This window comes from Octopus bimaculoides, chromosome 20 (assembly GCF_001194135.2).
Source record: "Octopus bimaculoides isolate UCB-OBI-ISO-001 chromosome 20, ASM119413v2, whole genome shotgun sequence".
NCBI lineage: Eukaryota > Metazoa > Mollusca > Cephalopoda > Octopoda > Octopodidae > Octopus > Octopus bimaculoides.
In genome coordinates, this window is record NC_069000.1 from 17,145,581 (window position 1) to 17,155,277 (window position 9,697).

A 9,697-nucleotide genomic window follows, 5' to 3' on the forward strand; every position below is an offset into this window, starting at 1 on the left:
TGGTGGAGTGTGTGTGTGTGTGTGTGTGTATATATATATATATATATATATATATATATATATATAATATAAATAATATATATATATTTGCATAGATATATGCATACATGTTCAAAATTACATATATATGTAAGGTACAGGATATCACAAGACATAAACAAATATGAAATACAAAAACATGGAATACAAACATTTTTAATGGAAATGTTGTTTTTTAGTCCTAGATGAGCAACTAGCCCTGCAGACCTAACCTGTTAACAAACCAGCCCTGTCTGTCCCAAATATTCTACCTGTTGTATGTAAAAAAAATACAGAGAGTTTTCATCAGGGTGACTCAAACTAATAATTATACACTCTGAGTGTCCAAATTGGTATGCCACTAAAATTCCAATTTGAACTGCAGCTGATGTGATTTTATAACTGCTCTTTCTAAAACAGCTAGAAGTGGCTTCCCTTTGAGTCAGTAGGTATAAGTTAAAGCCTAAAAGCTAAGGCTAATAGGTTGGCAAAGCTTGACAATAAAGCTATATTAATATAACCTGTTTTATGTTCAAACCAGCCAAATGCGGCCTCACACACTTATCCTACAATGCCATTCTAAAAAGATCTTCAATGAAATCATAACTTCATTATGAACAGGATTGATTTAAAACAACGAGAACAAATAAGCATTACATTTATGAGAGTAACCTGAATGATAAAGGATTAAATGACTGAAGATAATCCATCTACAAGCATATAGAAAGAAACCAACCATTCATAGTATCAGCTGGGGGAAAATACCTCAAAGTAGTGCTCTGCATATTAAATGCTATTACAGTAGAGTCTCACACATCTGGAGCATTGAGAGTTGAGAAACTTAGATCAACTGAAATCTAAGAAATTAGCAGAAAAAATACTTTTCCTGGAGTTGCTTAAAATGTAGAATCTTATAAGGGAGATAACTGTAGTTAGATCAGCATCAGTATATTCCTTCTGTCTCTTTTATGAACACACATAATCTTCCTTCATCTTTTCCTTGTTTCAATCATCAGACTGAAAGCCATGATGGAGTACTGTCTTGAGGAGTTTAGTCAGACAAATTAACCCAAGTACTTCTTTTTAAGTTTGATATTTATTCTATCGGTCTCTTTTGCCAAATCAGTATGTTACCAAGACATGAACCAAACCACCACCAATTGTCAAATGGTAGGGCATGGAAACACAAAGACACACACACACACACATACTAAGGTTTCCACACAGTTTCCATAAACCAAATTTATACACAATGTATTTGCAGACCCATCTTGCAGCCAACCCTTACCTGTTTCCAAGCAAGAGAATAATTTCCTTATGATCAGACATGTTCCTGCAGAATACTGGAAATAAATGGCACTGCTTGTACAATAGCAATGCTTGTTTACAACAATCACACAATGTTAAGACAAAGAGACACACAAACATGCAGACACAATATACAACGGGCTTCTTTCAGTTCCTGTCTATCAAATCCACTCTCAAGGCTTTGGTTGGCTCAGGACTATAGCAGAAGACATTTACCCAAGGTGCCATGCAGCAGAACTGAACCGGGAACTATGAGGTTGGAAGCCACATCTACACTTACAATAGTTATCATTATTATTGTTGATCTCACCCTACTACTCAAAGTAAATCTCTAATTGTTTCTTGTGTATTGTTTTCTTTTGTATTTTGTCTGTACTTTAGCCAGTATATTTCATATTTGTGAACAATAAAAAACATTACCATCATTAAAATACTTTGCAGTGTTTGTTCCGACTTCTTACATTCTGAGTTCAAATCCTGCTGAAATCAACTTTGATTCTGTCAAGGATTATAAACAATGTACCAGTCTAGTTAGTTGTTGTTAGCACTCCGTCGGTTACGACATTGAGGATTCCAGTTGATCCGATCAACGGAACAGCTTGCTCGTGAAATTAACATGCAAGTGGCTGAGCACTCCACAGACACGTGTACCCATAATGTAGTTCTCAGGGATATTCAGCGTGTCACAGTGTGACAAGGCTGACCCTTTGAATTACAGGCACAACAGAAACAGGAAGTAAGAGTGAGAGAAAGTTGTGGTGAAAGAGTACAGCAGGGTTTGCCACCATCCCCTGTCAGAGCCTCGTGGAGCTTTAGGTGTTTTCGCTCAATAAACACTCACAACGCCCGGTCTGCAAATCGAAACCGCAAGTCCCCTGCCCTAACCACTGGGCCTCCACAGTCTAGTTAGTACCAAGATCAATCCAATCAACTAAATCCCCTTCTCAAAAGGGCAGGCTTTGTGCCTAAACCAAAAATGATTATTATCTTCCAGGTGAGGTCAGACAACCCTTCATGCTTCCTTCTGTAGTTTATAAAATAAGTACCAGTAGTAAAATAGAGTCTTCTCCAAAAATGTATGTCCTTGAACTGGATTTAGAAATATTATTTTCTTTGAAAGCCTTGAACAACACTAGCAAGATTTTTAGTTTCCCTGCTCAAAATTCATGACAATGGCTCACTTGAGTTATTTCCCTTAGCTTTTATTTTTAATTATGTGAGTATGCCACTACCTCCAGACTAAAAAAAAAAAAATACTTTCATGAATCTTACAGAAGTCATTTTGCAATCTTATTGGTCTAGACCAATGCTTTACAACCATATTTTGCCAACAGACCCCTTTGATTCCTATTTTATTCTACTTGACCTCTACAGCCATTCAATATATATGAAAAAAATTCTCCTGTATTTTTATAATTAAATATTATTAGGAATTGCATGAAAAAATTAAAATATTTTGTGTATTGTAGAAGTATAAGCAAAGAACTGCACATGAATTTTAACAACAAAATCTTATTTGGACCCCTGTTGAGAAACTCTGGTCTTGATACTGTAGAATGTCTAGTGCCAAGTTCCATTAAAAAAAAAAAAAAAAATTTAGAGGCGCCTGTGGAAAGGGCTATACATACTTTACTTTTCAATCAAAAATTTGGTGGAAATTGAACACAGAACAAAGAGATAGACAAAATGCTGCTTAGAATTTTGCCCAGTGTGCTATCAATTCTCACAGAAGGTTAAAATAATAGTATCAAATTTTGGCACACAGTCAATATTTGCAAGAGAGGAGGTAATTCAATTACATCAACCCTAATGCTCAACTGGTACTTACTTTATTAAGGATGAAAGGCCAAACAGACCTTTACAGAAATTAAACACAGAGCGTATAAAGATGGATGAAATGCTATTAAGCATTTCACTCAACATGCCAATGATTCTGCCAGGTGAAAATATTGGTTTCAAATTTTGGCAGAAGGCCAGTATTTTTTCAAGGCAGTGGGTAAGTCGATTAAATCAACCCTAGTATTCAACTGGTACTTATTTTATTGACCCCAAAATGATGAAAAGGCAAGTGGACCTTGATGGAATTTGAACACAGAATGTAAAGACAGATGAAATGCCATTAAGTATTTTACCTGGCATGCTAACGATTCTGCCAGGTTGCCACCTTATGAGAGGTTTAAAATACTAACAGGAATATATTGTTCTATGTGAAGTGAAAGTAACTAAGCAATAATCTTAGTCATTTCACCTTGTTATGTAGATTGGAGACATGAATAATACATAACGAAGAGATAGCCCCCAACCCATACCATCATGAAGTGACCACTGTTTAGTTGGTTCTAACAAACACAAGAACATCTCCTGTCATCTGAAACTTCATACAATATCCTGTACTATAGTACAGGACCATTACCTTCCTTGTCATAGAGTGTCAAATAAGTGACACTTGATACAGTCTCTGTAGATCTTTTAACATCAGATATCACACAGATAGATTCTTAGTCTCTTAATCATTGTAGGTGGTCTGCCTTTCCTATCATACTGGAGGCATGCAGCTTAATGGTAAGCATATTCAACTCATGATCATAAGGTTGTGAGTTTGATTTCTAGTGGTGCACTGTATCCTTGAGCAAGACACTTTCCTTCATGTAACTCCAATCCACTCAGCTGGTAGAAATAAGTAGTACCAGTATTTCAAAATGCCAGCATTGGCACATAGTTTCATGCTGAATCTCCCCGAGAACTATGTTAAGGTTACGCATGTCTGTGGAGTGCTCAGCCACTTGCATGTTAATTTCACGAGCTGACTGACTGTTCCATTGATTGGATCAAATGGAACACTCACTGACATAATCAATGGAGTTCCAGTTTCAGTTTCCTACCCTAACTCACAACAAATGATAATTAACCTGGTTCTTTATTTTCACTGCTGTATAGAGTTTCCCCGTTGAAAAGAAAAAAGCGGGGCATATATATTCTGCTCCAGTCACTATATGTTGTATGACTTTCATTGCCACACAGCATCATATCACTGGCACTATGCAAGTCTCTTTAGATTCTATAAGTTTTCCACCTTTACTATAAGGAAGCACAACACTGATAGTATGCCATAGAGTCTTTGTAGTTTCTGCCTATGTTCTATCTTCCCTACTATATGAAATCCCACCACTTGGAGCCTCTACATAGTTACTCAGCCAGCTAAAGCTAGCAACCAAATCCTTATCAAATCACATCCTTCCATTTTGAATAATTGCCAGTACCGCCTGACTGGCCTTCGTGCGGGTGACACGTAAAAGCACCCACTACACTCTCTGAGTGGTTGGCTTTAGGAAGGGCATCCAGCTGTAGAAACACTGCCAAATCAGATTGGAGCCTGGTGTAGCCATCTGGTTTCACCAGTCCTCAGTCAAATCGTCCAACCCATGCTAGCATGGAAAGCGGACGTTAAACGACAACGACAATACGTACAGACATTATATATATGTATATATACCGCCTGACTGGCCTTTGTCGGGTTTTCAAGCGAGATCGTTGCCAGTGCCCCTGGACTGGCTCTTGTGCGGGTGGCACATAAATGACACCATTTCGAGCGTGGCCGTTTTCGTGCGGGTGACACGAAAAAGCACCCACTACACTCTCTGAGTGGTTGGCGTTAGGAAGGGCATCCAGCCGTAGAAACTCTGCCAAATTAGATTGGAGCCTGGTGTTGCCATCCGGTTTCACCAGTCCTCAGTCAAATCGTCCAACCCATGCTAGCATGGAAGGCGGACATTAAACAATGATGATGATGATGATGAATATGCTTGAAAACAGATGACGTGGCTAGTATGACTGATTCATTAGCTTGCTCAACTAGAATTGACCTGAGATTACCCATCTATAAAAACACTTGGATAATGTAGCCCTAGATATATTGATATTTCAAAAGAAAAAAAAAAGAACAATAGAGATTATGGGTGGAATGCCTTTGGAGGTGTACTCAGTCAAGGTTGCTCTGGGACTAAATATCACCACCATCTCATTTCTAGATATTATAAGTATTCTGCTTCACTGCTGCAAACTAGAACAAGTCTGATACACAAGTGTAAGAGTTCTTCATGGGCATGTATGAATACTGTTCTAGATGAGTTATATATATATATATATATATATATATATATATAACTATCCCTTGGTTGCTTAGATACTTCAGACTACCCCTGAAATATTGAAGCAATCCTATCATATACTTATATATATATATATATATATATATATCATAATAATAATAGTAGTAGTATTTCATAAGCTTAAAGCTTATAGCAATCGTTGCGCAATGACTAAAGAAAATAGTCTAATAATGGGGCATATAAGCCCTCAACAGCAAAAAGTAGGTTTTATATATATATATATATATATATATATATATATATATACATACATACATACATATACACGTACAGGTGTAAACAGTCAATTTGTAAAACCTGGAAAAATGTTAAGAGTGAGTTATTTCCTGTATAAATGTTGTGAGTGTACATTACTATATCTCTATAGTTAACGAGGTCAGTGAAGGCAGGCTAGCCTAAACAGTGATAGCATACAACAAACCAAGTCACACATGACTAACCAAAAATTTTTCCTATTTCATTTCTGTTAATTCTACCTTCTCTCACTATCGTCACAAAGCAATTGTGTCTTTCATAAAACTAGGTGCATTTTTTTCACAAAAGGAGTGGAAACAAGGGAAGTACAAGGAATTTACACCTAGCCCATTAACCTTATCTTTCTTTTTTATACTGTTCTTTTTTATTTAATTAATTAAATTTATTTATTTTTGTGACAGGTAGAAGTTCACCAGGAATCAGTTCTCAGCCCTACCCCACCTGTTCATCATAATCCTACAGGTCATAACAGAGGAATTTAAGACAGGCTGCCATTGGGCACTCCTCTATGCTGATGACCTTGTTCTTATAGGTGAATCACTACTGGAACTAGAGAAAAAATTTCAGGTGTGGAAACAAGGTCTGGAATTAAACAGCCTTAGAGTTAATTTAGCTAAGACCAAAATCTTACTAAGTAGGAAAACAGACAAGTCACAAATCCCTTCAGGGGTCTGCTTCATAAATTGGTAGAAACTTATATGTAGGTAGGTGCATGTAGAAACTTCGTAAGTTATACCTAGTGCGATATGGCACATAAGAGGTGCAGCAGTATAAGAGGAAGGCTAACTGAGGAAGTTGTCTGTATGTTACAGGTGTGTAGGCACAATAAAATCTAGGAATGTATGAGGAATAGATTTCGTCAAATCCCAGGGGGATATCTACAAATAGTGGATAGCTTCCATTACCTAGGTGACCAATCAGAAGTGGAGAAGGATGTTCTGAGATTGTAGATCATAGAATAAGAATGTGTTGGGTAAAGTTTAGAGAGCTGCTACATTTGTTGGTAACAAAAGCCTCTCCCTCAGAGTGAAAGACAGATTGTATGATACATGGCAGTGACACATGGGCTGTGAGTGTAGAGGACATGTGAAGTCTTGAAAGAAATGAAGCCAGGATGCTCCATTGGATGTGCAATGTCAGTGTGCATGTATGACAGAATGTGAGTGCCATAAGAGAAAAACTGAGTGTAACAGGCATCAGATGTAGTGTGCAAGAGAGAAGACTGCACTGGTATGGCCATGTGATGTGTATGAATGGGGACAGCTGCATAAAGAAGTGCCAGTCCTTAACTGAGGACAGAACCTGGAAGATGTGGGATGAGGTAGTGAAATATGATCTTTGGATGTTGGGTCTCATGGACGTACTGACAGGTGACTGAGACTTGGAAATTTGCTGTGCTTGAGAAGACATTTAAGCTTAGTGGAATTGTAGTCATGGCCAGTGCTGGTGATGCATAAAAGGCACTGGTGCTGGTGACAATTTAAAGGCATCCAGCCATAGAAACCAAGCCCAAATAGACCAGAGCCTGGTACAGTTCTCTGGCTTACCTTCCAGTTCCAGTCAAACTATCCAACCCATGCCAGTATGAAAAATAGATGCTAAATGATGATGATGAACCCCAAGGTCACAGAAAAGAATCAAAATAGAAGCAGCATAATATAAAGACAGAGGCAGAGAGATACATACAAACATACACAATATATATCGCAGGTTTCTGTGCAGTTTTCATCTATCAATTTCACTCACAAGACAATGCGCAGCTCAAGGCTACAATGGAAGATGCCATGCAGTGAGGCCAAAGCTGAAGCCACATGTTGCAAAACAAACTTAACCACACAGCCATGCCTGTGCATACATCAACGGGCGACGGTTAGTGGCAGGAATGATATCCGGCTGTAAAACAATACCTCAATAATATATTTATCTAACTCATGCTAACACGGAAAAAGAAAAGTAAAGAAGATGAATGATTTTATATATGTACACCCATATACACTTCTTTCAACACAGATGTTTTGGGTCAATTTGTATTTCCTTATATTATTGTCTAACTGCAGTCCTGGGTCAAGTATTCATTGTACTTGAACAACCAGAATCGGAAATGTTGCCAGCTATTTACAGCCCTCTACCAGCAAGAGTAACCTACATTCTGTAGAAGTGTCATGGCAAGTATAAGCCTGCATTGATGAAGTTGTATGCAGCAGTATCTTGTCTTCTCCATTCATCCTTCCAAGGGTGATAAATCAAGTACCAGTCAATATTTTCTAATATTTACCATTGCACACTGAGTTTGTCCTTTGACGGTTTCAGTCACATATCCTTTTTGCTCTATGAGAGTTCCTAGCCCTTCAAGTCAACCTTCTGGAGAAAGAAAACTATGGGTCGTCATCCACAACCTTTGTCATAGCACAATGTAGCCAGTTCCATGAGATAAAAAGTCCAGTACTTGACTCAAATCAAATTTATCAAATTTGTAAAAAAAGAAAAGAAAGAATGGAGGTTTGGAAGTTCAAAGTTGACCTTGGCAGGATTTGAACTAGAGTGTAGAAACCTGCAAAAGATACAAGATATCGTATCTGATGCCTGAATACCCGGCCGATTTAAAGCCTCAATCAAGTATTAAAACAAATGAACTAAGACAATCAGCAAGATGTTTAAGTTGTGAATTACAAAGTAATTTTGAAAAATCTTTTGTCTTGACATTGGTAGATCAAGGTGGTTTTGGGATATGAGATGTCTTGGAACAGCTGTTCTGGTGCCCCCTATTTGGCATAGGAGACACAACACCGACTAATTTGACATCAGACATTTAAAAATTTCTCTCTCTGTTTATGTGCATGAATATATTTTTCTTTATGTGTACAAGGAGAGGGAAAGAATTTATGATATTTGTATTCAATTAGTCAGTTGTAATGCCTGCTCCACTTTCTCTACCTCTCATATATATATATATATATATATATATATATATTAGTTATCAGTATGTGATTTTAAAAGTTAAAATGGAATTATTGTGCAATCTGATAAAAATGGAAATTTATGTGATAAGAATTTATTAAAATATCATGTATTAATGGAGAAGGAAATTACTAGTAATATAAAGTAGTAAGTAAAAATATCTTGAAGTCAATTAACTTAGAAGCTAAGAAAATTATGTGTGATTATGATCTTCATAGAACTGAGCCTTTTGTGCCTATGAGGCCTAGGATAACTTTAAAAGATCACAAAGAAAACTGCTCTTCTAATCCTAAATTTAGCAGTCCTTGCATGGATTTTCTTTTTTTTTTTGTGTGTGTGTTTTTTTTTAACATATTCCGAGTAGATTTATATACATAAATGTGGACATTTTTTTATAAATTCACTAGTGTATGAGTCAAAACAAATCGTTGGCTTTATACTTGTTCTACTAATTTGTTATGTTATGTTTATATTATACCTTTTCATAGTATATCATATTATACTATAATGTAAATAAATTTTTAGTATGTCAGTTGTATTTCTCTATTTACTTTAATATTCATATATTGTAATTATATCCTTTTATTTGTGGTATTTAACTGATGTACCTGTAGAAATTGGATATTTTGCATCCCTTTGAAGGAAGTAGCTTTTTCTTTCATTTGATTTATTATATATATATAGGGAGAATTCACAAAAATCAACAGACAAAGACAGGTGGTGTTGAAAACAGATATATATATATATATATATATATATTATATATATATATATATACTAGCAGAAATACCCGGCGTTGCCCGGGTTAAAGAGAATAATGAAATCTAAAAACGCCGTCTAGACTACGCATCATCTTTATATATAGAGATGTATATACACACACGCACCCAAACACACGTATATATATATATGTATATCAATATAAATATATGAAAGTCAATGAAGTTTCATAAAAGAAGGTGATCATGTACATACTTTCTTGCTGTTGT

The 9,697-nt window shown here is 36.3% G+C and overlaps 1 protein-coding gene and 1 long non-coding RNA gene across 7 annotated transcripts in view; both read right to left on the minus strand.

Moving 5' to 3' along the window:
- Positions 1 to 9,697, minus strand: part of LOC106879801 (uncharacterized) — a 129,501-nt gene that overhangs the window by 42,392 nt on the left and 77,412 nt on the right. The gene's annotated exons all lie outside the window — the stretch shown is intronic.
- LOC106879800 (uncharacterized) overlaps positions 1 to 9,697 on the minus strand; it is a 78,660-nt gene that overhangs the window by 15,967 nt on the left and 52,996 nt on the right. The window lies entirely within an intron of this gene.